The following is a 20,328-nucleotide window of genomic DNA, read 5'->3' as shown; positions in this document are numbered from 1 at the left end:
TACAATTGCCCACAGTATTCAGTATAGTAACGTGCTGTACAGGTTTGCAGTCTAGGAGCAATAGGCTATACCATATAACTTAGGTGTGTAGTAGGACTATACCATCTAGGTTCGTGTAAGTACATTCTATAAGATACACAAGAGGATAAAAATCACCTAATGATGCATTTCTCAGAAGGTATCCCCAGTGACAAGCAATGCATGACTCTACATGAAATAAGCATGGGGCATGGTAACTTCATTGTTGTAAGAGGAATGGGTGGGAAAAAAAAAAGAGGGAACAGGGAAGTCAAGATGAGAATTTAACTTAGATTCAAGTGGTAACAGTTGTAGTGGAACAACATATGTAGATTCCAGATATATTTTTGAGGAAGCAGTGGCAGGACTCATCCTTAAATTTAATGTGGCAAGTAAAGACAGGCAAAGGGAGATCTCAAAGATCCCTTCCACTTCTCTGACTCAAGTAACTCAAGTTACTCTGACTCAAATTTAATGAATACTTAAAACACAAAGACCAGACAGAGTAAGGTTAGGTTTGGCTCAAAGATTGAGAGTTAGTTTTGGATATGTTAAGGAACTTAAGCTGCCTTTTTGATATCCATCAGATGTCAATGAGAAGTTGACTATAAAAAGAGTCTAGCTATTGTGAGAGTGGTCATAGTTGGGAGTATGAATTTGAGAGCCATTGCCTCCTAAATGGTATTAAACATCAGGCAAATAGATGCAATCATCTAGTGAGAAAGGTTAGAATGAAAACTGAGGACAGTCTGAAACTAGACTATAGAATTCCAATATTTATAAATAGCTTAGAGTAGGAAGCAACTGTTGTAGAACTGGGGAGGACAGCAGTTCAGAGGCTAGAAAACACTTGACTACAAAGCATGGTGTCTCAACCACGCAAAAAAAAAAAAAAAAAAAAAAAAGGATAAGCTTGTTAGGCTAACAGCTGAAAGACCCATCGCTTTTGGCTAGACTTCTGAGATTTTAGCAAAAGGTGTTTCTCGGGAAAAGTAAGGGGCAAATCCCAACTGGTGTGAGTTAAAGAGGGAGAGGCAGGTAAGAAAGTAGAAACACTATAGCAGTATAGCCAGTGATGAGAATTTTGCCAACACAGAGGAAGGGAAAATGTGAGTAGGGCTAGAATGAGATGTGAGCAAATAAAGTTTTGGTTTTTGTCTTTCAAAAAAGATATGAATTATTAGAGCACATTGGTAAGTTGTACAGGAAGATCCTATGGATGGGATGGAACGAATACACAGGTGGAGAATGGATACCTAAAGAACAAAAGTCAGAGAAGAAGTATTGTATTTGAGAAGATAACAGATCTCCATTGACTGCAAAGAAGAATAGCCTAAGATGGTCCAGATTGAAGGAGACTTAGTAAAAAGAAGATGAAGTCAATATGGGAAAGAATGAGGGCCAAATATTTTATAATTATTTTTAGCAAATTTCATACATTCTTACTAATTATAAAATATTTTAAAAATAAACTACATGTATATGTTTACATAAATTTATACATGTAAATTTATATTACATTTTTATTTAAAAAAAGCAACAAATATGATTAAATATACAGCCCATTGGGCAATGCAGTTTTCCCCTTTTACACGTTGTCTTACAAAGCAGTTGACAGCTTTTCTTGTATTATAAGACCTAAATGACAATCTTGACTTATATTTTAAGGATAGAAATAAATGCCAAACTTGTATAGATGTCTAAGAGTGCATTTCATGAAATATACTGCTAGAAACCATCAAAAGTTGAAGGGCTTATGGTTCTAATATAAAGCCAGCTTTATTCTGTCTGTAGAAATCTGGTAATACATGCAGTAAAACATAACAGCCCAATAAAGAATGTTGTTTTCAATTGTTTTCTTCTCCACAATCTTACATTTGCTGGGGATTTTAGTTTAGTCTCCTCTGTTTCGTAAAATACATCTGCAAGAAGCTGTTACACAATGTTTGCTTATTATAACAAATCTGAAAAAAGTATTTTCTTCCTACATTGTTTATTTTAGTGATTTATTCTCTTCCTCTCATCCTTCGATTATGACTTAAAAACTCTAAAATCCAGTTTTAGTTCCATTGAGAACCAAATGACTCATTATTAGGTGTTGTGGTCAGAGATCTTTCTCTCTTTCTTTTCCTCCTTCCCTTTCTCCTTTCTTTGCTTCTTTTACTTTTTTCCTTCATTTCTCTTTTGACCTGCCTGCCAACCTGCCTGAAGATTTGAAGATGAAAAGAAGTGAGTCATAAATATCCTTCCAAGGCCACTTTTAGTTCTCTGACTCAACATTGTTGTAAAATAATCAATACTCTCATCAATAAGTTTGGAACCAAGAAAAAGAGAAAACTTGTCAGCAATTGTGTATATAATCCAATTAGCCAAGGCAGCCCCTTATCTACCACTGGTTTTTAGTGGCTGGCATTTGTTCAGAATGCCCACAAACTGGCCTTATTTTAGAGTTGTATTTGGGAAGCTGCCCAGAATAGAAATCCTAATTATAGGTCCAATGGCAGTGGCAATATCAGGAAATGCCAGGACAGTTTTCCAAACAGGAGACTAATGAGGCTTATTCTATGTTTACTTATTTGGAACTTTTGGAAAAATTTAAACAATAACCTTTGAGTTGTAGAAAAGAAAATGAGTATTTTCTAACTCATGTAACCGAAATTTAATCAGTACCAAATGGAATTCATAAAGCTACCTAATCTCTTCTATTTTAAATATGTTTATTAAGCTATATCATCCTATGCGAATGACAGTTATGTTCTTAAATTGTGTTATCAGTATCCTTAATCATCTTCATAAATGGTCATTAGGCAATCTCCTTTCCTTTGCTACTTCAGAGACTCACAGTTAGGACATTTACCTTCTTATATTTAGCCGAGTATTGCAAGTGACAACTTATGCTGACTTTTTCCTTGCTTTGACTTTAATGAGGGTTTTCTTCCTTGAAAGCAATGGCCTATTTTGCAGAATCTCATCAGAACAAGTTTAAAGTTAAACCAAATTAGAACAGTCAACATATTTCTAGAGCAGTAAAGAACAAATTTTCATAATGCTTTTCTCAGCTTTAATAAGAAATGTACCTTAATTGAATTTTCAATAACTGTCAACATTGTCCAGGAAGAAATTATTCCAGCCTGATATGTATTTTATGATTTCCCTGAAATGAAGTAATTGTGGACTTTAATATTCTTGTCAATGAACAGCTTGGCATCAGGATTAACTACTGGGATAAATCATATTTTTGCAGTAATCTCAGCTTCAGCGAAGAAAGGATTCTTAAGTCAGACTTTAAAAAATGAGGATATGGAGAAATAGGAATGCTTTTACACTGTTGGTGGGAATGTAAATTAGTTCAGCCACTGTGGAAGACAGTGCAGCGATTCCTCGAGGATCTAGAACTAGAAATACCATTTGACCCAGCAATCCCATTACTGAGTATATACCCAAAGGATTATAAACCATTTTACTATAAAGACACATGCACATGTATGTTTACTGCAGCACTGTTCACAATAGCAAAGACTTGGAACCAACCCAAATGCCCATCAGTGTAGACTGGATAAAGAAAATGTGGCACATACACACCATGGAAAACTTTGCAGCCATAAAAATGGATGAGTTCATGTCCTTTGCAGGGACATGGATGAAGTTGGTAACCATCATTCTCAGCAAACTAACACAAGAACAGAACACTGCATGTTCTCACTCATAAGTGGGAGTTGAACAATGAGAACACATGGACACAGATAGGGGAACATCACACACTGGGGCCTGTCAGGGGCTGGAGGGCTAGGGGAGGCATAGTATTAGAAGAAATATCTAATGTAGATGATGGGTTGATGGGTGCAGCAAACCACCACGACACGTACCTATGTAACAAACCCGCACACTCTGCACACGTACCACAGAAATTAAAGTATAATTAAAAAATAAAAATAAAAACTAAATTTTTTAAAAATGAGAAACATTCAGAAGGCAGTTCTGAAAGCCATTCTCATTGAGGGAACCATAATGATGTAGGTTCATTGTGGATCTCTCTTAAAATCCATTATTTTCCTTTGCCCATGTCTCTGAATTACTATCTCCTTGTTTTTCTGTTTCTGATATAGTTCCCCTCTTCTCAAGGTGAGCCTGCCTGCTTTTTCACTTTTATTTATCATGGTCCCTAAAATCAAGGATATAATTTGGAAGGCTGTTGCTATAGGTTTCAAGATTTTGCAATTTGACAATGGCACATTGCTGTGTAATGGTATGTGTGAGATAACGCAAGTATTTTCCACTAATAGCAAGTCATGTCATAATTTTAGAAAAAGAAAAAGAAAAGACCAAAAGAGATATAAAACCTTCAAAAATTTTTCCACAAATATGTGAAAACTTAGCTGCATTAAGCATTTTACCAAACATTTTCACATACTTTATCTCAAATGTCATCTTTCTGGCAATCTGGAATTTTTACCAATAGAGAAAAACAGTGCTAAATAGAATGTGTGAGCAAGGGAGAAAATAAATTGTAGAGTATAGTAGTTACATATAATATAATTGCTTGCACACACACACACACACACAGACCTATATGGTGTGTATACATATGTAGGTATTTAAAATAACCTAAACAATTACTGTTATAACTTCCCACAAATAAATTACTCCTTTTCCTTGAACACAAAGAACAAAATTTTCCTTCTAACTTTAAGCAGAAACTATTTTATGTACAACTTCCCAGGAGAGTCTTAGAAATGACAAGCAAAATCTAAGCCCACAGCATATGATATGATTGTCAACAATCTGACTTTTGACCATTCATGTCATATTGTAAACGAAATGGCTGCTTGACTAACTCTCTGAGATGGCAACCAGCTGTGCAATGGTTGGTTACTCATTGCATTTTAATTAGTACTTGCTCTCCATAAGAGAGGATTAAAATTGTAACAAATGTTTGCTAATAAACTAAAAAGACTGAAAACATTTTATTCTTGGAAGCATTTTTGACACAGTGTGTTGACATCAGAAGAAAAAAGCAAAAGTCTCTTATGACAATGTCCTTAGGCTATAATCTATTAAACTTCAATTAGCAATTTTAACTTGGTCTGTACTAGCACTGAAAAGATACTCTGAGTTTAAGTTACGAGATTATTTTACTTCCAACATGTTTTTGATGTTTACATCATAAACATTTCTGATGCACATTGTAGCAGAAAACACTCAAATTGCTTAAACCGTTTCACTGAGGAAGTAAAATTAGATTTTTGTGCAAAGGGAGGAACTAAATTGAAATTTTAAAAATCTAAGATATATATTAAAGGCAATGATAAATTAAACTGTAGTTTTTGCCTTTCAGAAACTGAGGAGCAGCCAAAATCTATCTTTACTTCATTTATCAGGACTATCACATAGCAACTTGATAGTTCCAAACAATTAGCCATTAGATCCTTTTGAAAGATCTTTTGCCTCTCTTATATTTCAATATTTAAAATGATTTAAGAATACTTTTTTTTAAAGAAAATTGACAGTAAAAGGAACTGAATTAAAGTTCAAGAAATATGAATATACCTACCAGCCTCTCTCTTACTTTGCTGTGGATCATATGGGAAAGCCTTTCTATTTGCATTGAGATGTGATTCCTCCATGAAAAGCCGGACACACCCTGTCTTAGTTTGGAGAAATAATTTAGGTTCTTAGGCCTGGGATGAATAAGGCCTTTCTTGTGTGAAAACAGCATTAAAATTGAATTGTCCATGTCTTATGTTTATGTTTTTACTTATTCCGATTTTTCATATGGAAGTGTTCTTACACTTACTTTACTACTGGGCTTCTTTACAAACCTTAATTTGAAATGGTCCTAAAGTTTTCCTCCTATTTTTTATGTTATCTATGTGACATAAAATGTGAATGTGTACATGTGAATGGCTTAAGGCTATATTAGCTGGAATAAAACTTGGCACTTTGCTTATTCTTGTCTTGCTTTATTGAATCATAGAAAATTTGGGCCCAAGGGATATTTAATAATAGTCCACTTTTTTATATTGCAAATGAGCAAAGACATTTAGAAGGCTTGATTGGCTTATCCAAGGAGATGCATGAAGATGGTGAGCAGCTAACACATAACTGACAAAATATTCTAATGGGTTTCCACTATTCTACAGCATAATTTGCCTGAAGAGTTTTTGGAGATTTTAGTTTTTTGTTTGTTTTTGCTATTAGAAGTCACTCTTGGCTCCAACATTATCCAATCAAATTATTTTACTGAAGCTTTCAAATCTGGTGACAGTTCTGATACATGAATATTTTGTCACATCTTTTTACAAAATTTAGTTTCATAATAAGATAATGGCCATCTGAAGTCAGCCCAAAGGCAGCTGAAACAATATCTCTCATCCTAATTCTTGGGATGTTTCCTCATAAAGCTACTAGTTCAGATAAGAGTCTATAAATGACTAAATTACAAGGTCACAACTTTGAAGAGTAAGACATTTGCTTACATCACGGTTCGCTCTTGTCACAAAAAAATAAAACCGAAACCTACAGATATACAAAGGGTAGACTTTGATTTAAGGCAAATTTTATATTGCCATTGATGAATTAGAGTTCAATTACATAGATTTTAGTAAATTGGTTCAACATTATGCATTATCATGCAACAGGGGTGACCAAGTACTAGCAAAATATAGAATATACACAGAAACACTAGAAAATGAAATATGTCATTCTGGGTGAATTTTTAAAAGCAATTTAAAAAATCTAATCATCACCGAAAAATTGAAAATAATAAGCTTATGCTCATCGATAATTGATTCTGTTTAATGACTTTCACATGCAATAACAGTCTATCTTCCTATTTGTCTGTTCACAAAAAGAAATAATACCACACATCTATAACCATCTGATCTTTGACAAACCTGAAAAAAACAAGAAACGGGGAAAGGATTCCCTATTTAATAAATGGTGCTGGGAAAACTGGATAGCCATACGTAGAAAGCTGAAACTGGATCCTTTCCTTACACTTTATACAAAAATTAATTCAAGATGGATTAGAGACTTAAATGTTAGATCAAAAATCATAAAAACAAAGGGCTAATATCCAGAACCTACAAAGAACTCAAATAAATTTACAAGAAAAAAGCAAACAACACCATCAAAAAGTGGGCAAAGGATATGAACAGACATTTCTCAAAAGAAGACATGCATACAGCCAACAGACACATGAAAAAATGCTCATCATCACTGGCCATCAGAGAAATGCAAATCAAAACCACAATGAGATACCATCTCACACCAGTTAGAATGGCAATCATTAAAAAGTCAGGAAACAACAGGTGCTGGAGAGGATGTGGAGAAATAGGAACACTTTTACACTGTTGGTGGGACTGTAAACCAGTTCAAGCATTGTGGAAGACAGTGTGGCAATTCCTCAAGGATCTAGAACTAGAAATACCATTTAACCCAGCCATCTCATTACTGAGTATATACCCAAAGGATTACAAACCATGCTGCTATAAAGACACATGCACACGTAATTTATTGCAACACTCTTCCCAATAACAAAGATTTGGAACCAACCCAAATGTCCATCAATGATAGACTGGATTAAGAAAATGTGGCACATATACCCCATGGAATACTATGCAGCCATAAAAAAAGGATGACTTCATGTCCTTTGCAGGGACACGGATACAGCTGGAAACCATCATTCTCAGCAAACTATCACAAGGACAAAAAACCGAGCACCACATGTTCTCACTCACAGGTGGGAATTGAACAATAAGAACACTTGAACACAGGAAGGGGAACATCACACACCGGGGCCTGTCATGGGGTGGGGGGAGGGGGAGGGGAGGGATAGCATTAGGAGATATACCTAATGTAAGTAACGAGTTAATGGGTGCAGCACACCAGCATGGCACATGTATACATATGTAACAAAGCTGCGCGGTGTACACATGTACCTTAGAACTTAAAGTATAAATAATAAAAAAAGTTATATTCATGGAAAGAGTGCAATTATATCACTCATCTCTCATGAAGAGATTTAGTCATTTAATTTTCATTTAATACTTTACACATTAGATTACAATTAACTTGTTAAATAAGCATAAATAAAATATTCTCTGCTTTGCTTCTGACTCACATTTGAAAATATAATTGTTGTCTCTTTTTCAAGGATGGGTGATCAAATAATTCATACAAATTACTGTATCTCCTCTCATTTTTATATTCACAATTAAAATCATTAAAATTTCAATAATTAATAGTGATTTATTTCTGCTTGATATATAAGGTAATGACATGTAACTGGAGTTCTATTAGGGCATTCATATAAATTTTTAAAATCTCTTTTAAATGGCTTTTGTCAATTTAAACCTTAAACTAATTTTATACCATTTAATATTTATTATTTCTAATTGAAGACCCAACATACTTCCAAATATTATAAAACACACATCTCACAATAGAAGACATAGATGAAAAAACTATTAAAATATTTTTAAAGTATACAATGTAAGAGGAAGAAATACTAAAATACTAATCCCAAAGTCAGAAAAAAGAAATGTCCAAAAAGCTATTATAATTGAATACAGTCACGTGCCACATGATAAGATTTAGGTCAATGACTAACACATATATGACAGTGGGCCCATTAGATTATAATGGAGATGAAAAATTCCTATTGCCTAGTGACTTTGTAGCCATGATAATGTCATAGCACAACACATTACTCACCTGTTTGTCATGATGATGATGTTAAACCTATTGCACTACCAGCTGTATAAAAGTGTATCATATGCAATACATACGGAGTAGGCCCTCCATATCTGTGGGTTCTACATTCACAGATTCAACCAATGGTGGATCAAAATATTTTTTAAAAATTGCATCTGTACTGAACATGTATAGATTGGTTTCTTGTCATTCTTCCTTAAACAATACAGTTATAACAAACTACTTACCTAGTACTAGATATTACTGTCTGTATTAGTCCATTCTTGCATTGCTATAAACACTTGAGACTAAGTAATTTGTAAAGAAGAGGAGTTAAATTGACTCACAGTTTCGCAGGTTGTACAGGAAACATAATGCTAGCATCTACCTGGCTTCTGGGGAAGCATCAGGAAACTTGCAATCATGGCTGAAGGCGAAGTGGAAGCAGGCATATCACCTGGTGAAAGCAGGAGTGAGAGAGAGAGAGGGGAAGCATCAAACACTTTTCAATGACCAGATCTCATGAAAACTCACTCACTATCATGACAGTACCAACAACACAGTACTAAACTGTTAATGAGAAATCCACTCCCATAATCCAGTCACCTCCCACCAGGTGCCACCTCCAACAATGGGGATTACAACATTAGATTTGGGTGGGGAGACAGTTCCATATTACTGTATTTGCATCATACTAGGGGTTATAAGTAATCTAGAAATGAGTTAAAGTGTATGGTAGGATGTGCATAGACGATGGGCAAATACTATGACATTTCACATCAGGGACTTGACCAATCATGGATTTTGTTATCTTAGGGAGGTTCTAGAACCAATTCTCCCATGGATAATAAAGAATAGCGGTCGTTGATAATGATAATAAATCACTATGTTACTGGTTGATATACTTATACACTTTTATTGTTCTTTTAGAGTGTACCCCTTCTAGTTACAAAATAAAAAGTTTAGTTACAAAATAAAAAATTAACTGTCAGACAGCTTCAGATCCTTCAGGAGGTATTCCAGAAGAAGACATTATTATCATAAGAGATGACAGCTCCACTCATATTACTGCCCATGAAGACCTTCCAGTGGGGCATGATGTGGAGCTAGAAGACAGTGACACTGATGACCCCGACCCTGTGTAGGCCTAGACTAATGTGTTTATGTCTTAGTTTTTACAAAAAAAAAAAAAGTTTAAAAAGTTAAAAAAATTAAAAAAAAAATAGAAAAAAGCCTCAGGGAACAAGAATAAAGAAAATATTTTTGTATAAGTATACAATGTGCTTGTATCTTTAAGCTAAATGTTATTACAAAATAGTCAAAGTTAAAAAACTTTAAAGTTTATAAAGTAAAAACATTACAGTCAGATGAATTTATTATTGAAGAGAAAATATTTTATATATATTTAGTGTAGCCAATGTGTACAGTGTTTACAAAGTCTACAGTAGCGTACAGTGATATCCTAGGCCTTACGTTGACTCACCACTCACTCACTGACTCACCCAGCGCAACTTCTAATCCTGCAAGCTCCATTCACAATACGTGCCCTATGTAAGTGTATACATTTTACATTTTATATTGTATTTTTACTGTATCTTGTTTATGTCTAGATACACACATACCATTGTGTTATAATTGCCCACAATATTCAGCACAGTGACAGGCTATACAGGTTTGCAGCCTAGGAGCAACAGTCTGTACCACATAGCCTGGGTGTGTAGTAGGCCAGTTTTCTGTGAGTACAGTCTATGATGTTCACACTACAACAAAATTGCCTGATGACATTTATCAGAACATTTCCCTATCAGTAAATGACTTATGACTGTTCTAAGTTTAAATTTTACTTTTACTAAAGGCAAGGTGGAAGACTATCTAAAGCAATTCCATAGTAAGAGTTCTTCCACCAGCATTTTCAAAAATCTACACACATGGACACTCTCTTAGGCAACCGTTATAGGCATGCAGCAATCAGCAGAGGCACATTAGTTCAGACAAAGTCCAGACTGGAAACATCTAGAGACAAGCTTTCCTGTCTGAGTGGGGACTCAGGGACCTAAAAAAGCATGGCTTGGGAAATGAGTTACAATAAAAAAAAAGAAGCATGATTTTGCAGACAGGGAACTCCTATGATATATTGTCTGCAAGCTGGAAAACCAGGAAAGGGGATGGTGTAATTCAGTCTGAGTCTAAAGCCTGAGAAGCCAAAGGCATAATTCCCAGTCTGCATGGGAAAGGCCCTAGAAACTGAAGCACTGACGCTCAAGGTCAGGAGATCCATGTCTCAGCTCAAAGAAAGGGTTTGCCCTTCTTCGACTTTTATGCTCCATTTGAGCCCAGAAGAGATTGGATAATGTTCACCCTCATTGGTGAGGGCAGATCTTCTTTACTCAATCTACTGATTCAAACGCTAATCACTTCCAGAAACACCCTCACAAACATACCCAGAAATAACATTTTTTCCAGCTATCTGGGCATCCTTTAGCCCAGTCACATTGACACATAAAATTCACCATCACACATACTCTCTCAGAATCCTGTACATTGAACATAGGCAGGACTATTATTCCTGCCTGCCTTAGTGACTCCTCACCCTTCCAGATACCATTTAAGCCTTCCTCCTCCAACAAGTTTATCCTCCTATCTCAGGTGGGTTTGGTGACTAGGGGCTAAGATGCCTACCTCCATATTAGCATTTTCTATGCTGTGCTTTAATTGTTGATTTATGTCTCTATCTTCTCCATCAGAGGCTGTGCCTATAATTTTTCCGTGCCTAACATATAACAGACAATAGATATTTGTCAGATTTAGATTGAATAAATGAATGAAAGGATACTTTGGCTAAATCTGAAGACTGAATAAGATGAGAAACATAAAGGAATGACAAGCAAAGGTAGCAGCATGTCTGAAAGTCTGAAAGCATAAAATTGCATGAGACATACAGAAAAGACTTCCATATGGAAATTCTTAATGCTCACTTCATCACACATCTACTAAATTCAGAACCATATGGTTATGGGATTTGCTAGGAAGTGGCAGACAAAAAAGTGGGAAAGCTGAGGATAGTAAGAGACACTGTTGGTTGCTTGTCTAGTAGCCATTCCTCCCTTCCTCCTTCTAACAAAACTTGCATTTAGTAATGTGCCTCAGGGACTGCTTATCCTCAGGCTCAGGAGGGAAGAAGTGGGCGTCCTGTCATTCTAAAGCAATCAAAGTGGGTACATTCACCTTGTCGATATTGGTGTAGACCAACGAGTATCTGATGCAACATATCCTTACAAGCAGGTGAAAGTCCGCCCATGCAATTATGACTAGCAGGTACTTCATTCATTTGTATTGATTATTCACTTCAAACTAATTGGAATAATCTCAGGCTATTACTACTACTACTTAACAATTGTCGTCTATTGAGCATGCTCTCTTCCAAGTACTATAGCAGGTGTTTTACGCAGGTCATATATAAAGGAGCCTTATAAGCAAGGTCTTTGTTGTAGTGAGGAGATCAGGACTGACAATTTCTGGACAACCTATCAATGTTCATTAGCTATCCATTTTGTTCAATAAAGTCCAGTGCACCTTGACCTCAGTGGCTAGAAAAGAAAAAGACTTCTTTTTTTACATATAGTAGATTAGAAATCAAAGTGAGTGAGAGAGAGAAATTAGAAATTTTATTAAACAGCTTCCTTTCCCATCTCAACCCGGTTTGCCAGGGAGAACATTCTGTATGACTCGGTATTCTTTTCTAAATAAATGTGATATTGATTTTAACAAACCCACCATGGCAAACACCTGGCTGCTCCAAGACCTCTATTTCAGTCACATGTTATTGCTTACCGGTAAGTCATCAGGTAGAGGTGAGTCTAAGATGAGGATTAGAGATTATACATTCTCAAGATGAGGATTATAGCAGATTCTCTTTCTGATGAGAATCAGGTCTCTTAGATTGTTCTCCCTCTAGTTCCTGCCCACAGCAATGTCAGCCTGTCACAGCAATGTCACCCTGAAAGCAGAAAGCAGAAAAGAGGAAGTGAGCTCATGTGAAGAGACCAAATAAGAGAGGAGGCCTTGTTTTATAAAGACCTGTCTCCTGATTAATCCAGTTCCACTGAGAGTGAGATTGCATTAATTTCCTCTTGCAGGGTGGATCCTTCAGGACCCACAATACCTCTTAACGGTCCCACCACTTCTCAACACTTTTACATTGGCAATTAAATGTCAACATGAGTTTTGTCAGTGACAAGCCACATCCGAATCATAGCAATCATGCAAACCTGAATCATGATTCAGGTTTTCCTGACTCCTGATCCCAAATTGTCCTCACAAAACCAAAATTTCTCAGTGCAACAAAGCCCATTTTTATAAAAGGGAGCGCTTCTTAAAAGATAGCAGTCATGTTTATAAATATCAAAGTTTCTTTCTTGCATAAATGTATAGTTATAAGTGTGTGCACTAAGAGAAAGTAGTATATGACAGATTTCTTTGTGTTTTAATTTGAATAATACTGAAAATACCAAAAAATTTGGAAATTACCCATAAAGTCATCACCTTATATATCACACATGTGCGCTTCAACACACATACCCCACATACACGAACTAGGAAGAACATGTCTACATTGGCTCCCACTATGTTTTAAATATGACCACATTAGAAGTTTGGTGTGTTACCAAGTTTTTCTACACTAATGAAGGCATTTGCATATATGTCTATAGATGCATGTGCAGTTTTTACACAAATATAACCATGTGAAACACTTTGGTCTACTAGGATTTTTTTCCCACATTAACAATGTATCACCAGCATTTTTCTGGTCAGTTTGTGCACCTAATTTTCTTGTGGCTGTGGCGTATTCTCTTTCATGAATGCAGCATGATTTATTTAAGCCGTGTTTGTTATGCCACTCTGCCCCTTACAATACTTTTCAGTCTTTGGTAGCACCGAATTGGTAATCATCACATCTTTTTCAAAATGTTTTGGCTATGTTGTCCTTATTTTTCCACATAAAGTACAGAATAAGGTTTGAAAGGTTAAAGAAAAACAAATGTCTCATTTAAATTCATATTATAGAAAATGTAGATATTAACATGACATGAATTAGCCAGTTAAAAATATTGTTTTTCCATTCAGGAACATGGCAAGCTTCTGAATTCATTAATGCTCAGATTGTTTGTTTTATTGGCTTTATGTTCCCAAATGCTGTTTTGTAGTCTTATCTTAAATGTCAGATATGTGTAATGATAAATGCGTGCTAACATGTATCCATGGAAATTCTGCAGTTCAGCCCATCACATAATTTATAGATAAAAGATCAAAAGAGCAGCCTTTGTGCTCCTACTCTCAAATAACTTCAGTTATTAATATTTTAATGACTGCAAAGTGGCACCTGTTTTCTCATTGCCAGTATTTCATTCAATAACGGAGACAATCTTAAGATTTAAGGATGTATCTTTTCCCCTGGGAGACTCAATAAAGCTACTAAAATTTTGAATAAAATGTGTGACCTGCAATATATGTCATTTTTTTTTCCCTAAATGGTTTCCCTGCAACTAAGTTTGGTTGTCAGAGTTAGAAGTCCTAAACATTTCTTTTAAAGTTAGTCCTCTTAGTGAAGTATTTGATAAAGGGTCAATCAAAGCACTGATTAAAATTGTTCCTTTTCTAAATAAAAAAAATCTCTCTGTTCTCTATTGTTTACTGATTCAGAAGAAAAATCTGGCCATTCGTAACACTTTATGGCAGGATATTTTTTCTCATTGGGTCTTTTTCTGGTCTCTGGACTGCTGCTATAAGAACTTTCTCTGAAACAATCTTGCCTGGAGCTAAAAGAAAGAACTGTAAGTCCTAGGTTTTCTCTCCTTGTACACCCCCACTCCCAGAAAATCTAGATAACCTAGATAATTATACCAGATAATTACCTGAAATAATCAATCTAGAAAACTATTCCAGATAATGTTATCACAATATTTTGTCTTCATGAGGAATGTACGTTTCCAACACTCCTACTAAAATATTGTTATTCAACCAATTTTATACTTAATGGAGAAAAGTTGAAAGCACCCCCTGTAAGAACTGAAACAAGATAAGGATGCTCACTTTCACCCCTTTTATTCAGCATGGTACTGGAAGTTCTTGCCAGAACAATTAGACAAGAGAGAAAAAAAGACACCCAAATTGGAAAAGAAAAAGTCAAAAAGTCAAATTATCCCTGTTTGCTGATGACATGATCTCATATCTACAAAAACCTAAAGACTCCATCAAAAAACTCTTAGATTTGATATACTGATTCAGTAAAGTTTCAGGATCCAAAATTAATATACAGAAATCAGTAGTATTTCTATACACCAATAACAATCTAGCTAAGGATCAAATCAAGAAGGCAATCCTGTTTACAATAGCTACCAAAAAATAAAAACATAGGAATATATTTAACCAGAGAGGTAAAAGATCTCTATAAGGAGAACTATAAAATACTGATGAAAGAAATTAGAGATGACACAAACATCCCATGCCCATGGGCTGGAAAAGTCAACGCTGTTGACATGACCATAACTGTCCAAAAGCAACTTACAGATTTAATACAACCCTTATCAAATTACCAATGTCATTTTTCTACATAATTAGGAAAAAAATCCTAAAATTCATATGGAACCAAAAATGAGCCTGAACAGCCAAAGCAACCCAAAGCAAAAAAAAAAAAAAAAAAAAAAAAAAAAAAAAAAAAAAAAAAAAAAAAAAACCATCACATGCCTGACTTCAAATTACTTCAAATTATACTTCAGGGATGTGATAACCAAAACAGCATGGTACTGTTATAAAAATAGACACAGAACCCAGATATAAAGCCGCACACATACAACAAACTGATTTTGACAAACTTAACAACAATATACAGTGGGGAAATGACACTCTATTCAATAAATGGTGCTGGGAAAATTGGATAGCCATATGCAGAATAATAAATCTGGAACCATACCTCTCACCATATGCAAAAATGAACTCAAGATGAACTAAAGATCTCAATATAAGACGTGAAACTGTAAAAGTTCTAGAAGAAAACCTAGCAAAAACTCTTCTGAACATTGGCTTAGGGAAAGAATGCATGACCAAGTCCTCAAAAGTAAGCACTACAAAACAAAAATAGACAAAAATGACTTAAACAAAAAAGTTTCTGCACAGCAAAATAAACAAGCAACAGGGTAAACAGACAACCTACAGAATGGGAAAAATATTTGCAAACTATGCATCCAACAAAGAGCTAATATCCAAAATCTATAAGTAGCTCAAATATCTAAACAAGAAAAAAGCAAATAACCCCAGTAAAAAGCAGGCAAGGCTATTATTAAAAAGTCAAAATATAACAGATGCTGGTGAGGTTGTGGAGAAAAAGGAAGCTTACACACTGCTGGTTGGATACAATGTTTACTATTCAGATGATGGGTACAGTATAGCTTAACCTTCACCACTATGCAATACATTCATGTAAGAAACCTGCACGTTTACCCTCTAAATACACTGTGTAAACAAAATTTTGTTATGGAACAGCTAGAACCATGCCACTGCTCATGCTTCTTGTCAACCTTAAATACAGGAAACAAAGTTATGGAAAATATTTGCCTTATATGAAATTTTCAGTGTGTACACCATATGTGGACACTAAGAATTCGATCAAGTAACCTTAACATTTAAACTTTCTATCTGTCACACCTTTGCTGAAAAACAGACACCACTCTGCTTGTTTTAGCAGGAAGGGATACTTAAAGAGAACTGGATACTTAAAAAGCTGTTAATAGGACTGGAAGAATAAAGGTCACAGAATGCCACTGCAGACTTTCAGAAAAACAGAAAGCTTGGGAATTAAGGAAGGTATCCCTGAAGCTCTCAGCTGAAGCCTACAGTTGCCTATAGCAGGTGATTTGTAGAAGCTCACCCAGATGCTGCTGCAAACCTTACGTCTATATCCTGCAGAACATCTCATGTTTTGCTCCTAGAGAAAAAAACAAAACAAACAACAACAAAAAAAAACACTTCAATTCTATCATTCAAATCTCTTATCACTGATCCCTTTGTCGGAATTAAACTTAAATCCCACATCAAAGGAGAGTGGGAAATGTAGGTTTAGGGCTTCAGACCATGAGCTGTAGGGAGGATTTTAAAAGGCAGGGAAAGTGCTCAGTATCTCTTCCAAACATTCATTAGCATGATTTCTAAGACTGTAGTTTTCCACTGGAGAATACACATATTTATTTCTAATTTGGTCAATACTTAACAATTTTCAGCTTGGTCAAAACTCATGTGGGTGTCCCAGTTCTCTAATTACAAAATCCTATCAGTGCGGCCTCATCTAGCATCCTCTGTTGGCATTTTGCTCTTGGAAAATTGTGTTAGTCCAGCGTGGTGGCTCACGCCTGTAATCTCAGCACTTTGGGAGGCTGAGGCAGGCGGATCACTTGAGGTCAAGAGTTCTCTAGACCAGCCTGGACAACAGGGTGAAACGCTGTCTCTACTAAAAATACACATACACAAATTAACAGGGTGTGATGACATGGACCTGTAATACCAGCTACTTTGGAGGCTGAGGCAGGAGAATCACTTGAAACCAGGTGATGGAGTCTGTGGTGAGCTGCGATCACAGTGCTGCACTGCAGCCTGGGCGACAGAGGTGGCCGTGAGCCGCGATCACACTGTGTCCGGAACTGGTGGGTTCTTGGGTCTCACTGACTTCAAGAATGAAGTCGCGGACCCTAGGGGTGAGTGTTATAGCTCTTAAAGACAGTGAGTCCGGAGTTTTTTCCTTCAGACGTTCAGATGTGTCTGGAGCTTATTCCTTCTGGTAGGTTCTGGTCTCACTGACAGGAGTGAAGCCACAGACATTCACAGCGAGTGTTACAGCTCTTAAAGGCGGCAAGTCTGGAGTTGTTCATTCTTGGTGGGTTCGTGGTCTTGCTGGCTTCAGGAGTGAAGCTGCAGACCTTCGCGGTGAGTGTTACAGCTCTTAAAAGTGGCATGGACCCAAAAAATGAGCAGCAGCAAGATTTATTGCAAAGAGCGAAAGAACAAACCCTCCACAGTGTGGAAGGCTGATTGCCGCTAGCTACCTCTGGCAGCCTGCTTTTATTCCCTTATCTAGCCCCACCCACATCCTGTTGAGTGGCCCATTTTACAGAGAGCTGACTGGTCCATCTTGACAGAGTGCTGATTGGTGCATTTACCATCCTTGAGCTAGACACAGAGTGCTAGACAGAAAAGTTCTCCAAGTCCCCACTAGGTTAGCAAGACACAGAGTTAGCTAGATACAGAGTACCAGTTGGTGTATTTACAAACCTTGAGCTAGACACAGAGTACTGATTGGTGTATTTACAATCCTTGGGCTAGACACAGAGTACACATACAGAGTACTGACTGGTGTATTTACAAACCCTGAGCAAGACACAGAGTGGTGATTGGTGCATTTACAATCCTTGTGCTAGACACAGAGGGCTAGACGGAAAAGTTCTCCAAGTCCCCACCCAGCTCAGGAGCCCAGCTGGCTTCACCTAGTGGATCCTGCACAGTGGCTGCAGGTGGGGCTGCCCGCCAGTCCCTGGCCGTGCCTGCACTCCTCAGCCCTTAGGCTGTCGATGCAACCGGGTGCCCCAGAGCAGGGGGTGGTGCCTGTCATGAGGCTGGGCCCCGTGGGATCCCACCACAGGGCGGGAGCTCAGACATGGTGGGCTTCAGGTCCCGAGCCCTGCCCTGCGGGGAGGCAGCTAAGAATTTGAGTGCAGCACCCCGGGGCCGGCACTGCTGGGAGACCCGGCACCACCTCTGCAGCTGCTGGCCCGGGTGCTAAGCCCCTCACTGCCCTGGGCCCGTGGCCCCGGCCTGCGGCTTCGTGTGTGGGGCCCGAGGAGCTTGCGCCCGAGCCCCGGGGGAACTAGCGCTGGCCTGGACTTGCCTGCAGAGAGCCCCGGTTCCCGCCCGTGCCTCTCCCCCTACACCTCCCTGCAAGCAGAGGGAGCCGGCTCTGGCCTCGGCCAGTCCAGAGAGGGGCTCCCCCAGTGCAGTGGCGGGCTGAAGGGCTACTCAAGTGCCGCCAGAGTGGACGCTGAGGCCGAGGAGGCACTGAGAGTGAAGGCTGCTAGCACATTGTCAACTCTCAACACTGCTGCACTCCAGCCTGGGCGAGAGAGCAAGACTCTGTCAAAAAAAAAAAAAAAAAGACAAGAAAGAAAACAAAACGGTGTTAAAACACCTGTCATAACTGACCCAGTAGAACTGACTTATAGCCTCCTTACTTTCATTTTCTTTCACAGTGAAAATGGAAAAATTAGTTGTAAAACTTGGCTAGTACTTTTTCCTAACAACAAACCAAATTAATACAGTTTCATTTCTCTTGGGTCACATTTTTCTACAAGAAGATTAACGTGTTTTCCAGTCTGTCTGGATGGTTTTGGATGGCTGAAATGCTGTCAGCCTTATTGAATCATTCATGGAATTGATTTGAATCTTATAGAAAGTTATCTCCATCTTGAAAGGCTTAATTTGGTTATTTATGGATGGATTTCATGCAGTTTTCAAAATATATTATTTGTCTCCATTTCAATGAGCCTGAAAGTTTGTATAATGTTGGATAGGTTCCAGCAACATTATTCTGAGTGACTATGGGAATCAGGATCCAGCAACTTTAGGCAAAACATTTTCATTTATACCTCCTAATTTTCATCTCCTGTCTCCTTCTAAAATGACTACATCTTGAATTTTAAATATTTGTTTATATCAAAATCTCCACTGTAATGGAAAAAAAAAAACTCAATTCCAAAATTATTTTTCTCTTCTATATGTAGGAAAGTGTAATTATAAATTTAGGTACATTACTAACATAGAAACCCTAAAAATGCTGAAATATACCAAAAGAAAAGCAGTCACAAGTTAATCCTTTTCTATTTTAAATAATTTAAAGAAAAGCTCCAATTTAATTATCAATTATTCAGTTTTAAATTTCTTTCAATAATTTTCTGAATTTGATTGATATGCAAGAATACATTCTGTATGTTTCTGAATTTTGAGGATACCACTATGGCTTTATTAAAAATTACATTATAGAATATATTAATATGAAAACTCATTTGTGATATGATATGTTAAGCAGATTTCAAAAGAACATATTTGGATTCCATTATTAAAAAGGTAGAGGGATGAAATGTGTGCTAGAAAACCACTGATTATCTCTGGCCAGTGATATTATGGCTGATTTTAATTTTTGTAGGTGATTTCTGCATTTTCCTATATAACTTTTATTATTAAAAACACTTATTGCCAATCTTTATTTGAAAGTTTTCCCCAGAAAAGCAAATAATTATCTTATTTAAAAAACTGATAAGCTGAACTTCACAAAAATGTAAAACTTCTGCTTGAGGAAGACACTATTAAATGCATCAAAGGGCAAGTTACAAAAATTTGTAAACCATATCTCTGATAAAGAACATAAAAAGAATACAAAATTTTTAAAACAACACAATAAAAAATTGTGCAAAAGACTTAACAGACACTTCACAAAAAATATGGATAGCAATTAAGTACATGAAAAAGATGTTCAACCTCATTAGTCATTAAAATGCATATTAAAGTTATAATTAGATA

The 20,328-nt window shown here is 36.7% G+C and overlaps 1 long non-coding RNA gene across 1 annotated transcript in view; it reads right to left on the bottom strand.

The window, feature by feature from the left end:
• Positions 1-1,566: 1,566 nt before the first annotated feature.
• Positions 1,567-20,328, bottom strand: part of LOC105481737 (uncharacterized) — a 98,755-nt gene continuing 79,993 nt past the window's right edge. The window contains exons 2-3 of the long non-coding RNA XR_987153.2: positions 12,544-12,709; positions 1,567-9,169 (exon numbers count right to left, since the gene is read on the bottom strand). This is a non-coding gene — a long non-coding RNA (uncharacterized lncRNA). The remainder of the gene's footprint in view (positions 9,170-12,543; positions 12,710-20,328) is intronic.

Source organism: Macaca nemestrina, chromosome 16, assembly GCF_043159975.1.
Source record: "Macaca nemestrina isolate mMacNem1 chromosome 16, mMacNem.hap1, whole genome shotgun sequence".
In the NCBI taxonomy this organism is placed as follows: domain Eukaryota; kingdom Metazoa; phylum Chordata; class Mammalia; order Primates; family Cercopithecidae; genus Macaca; species Macaca nemestrina.
Note: the sequence above shows the minus strand (reverse complement) of the source record. Positions and strands in the feature narration are given on the sequence as shown.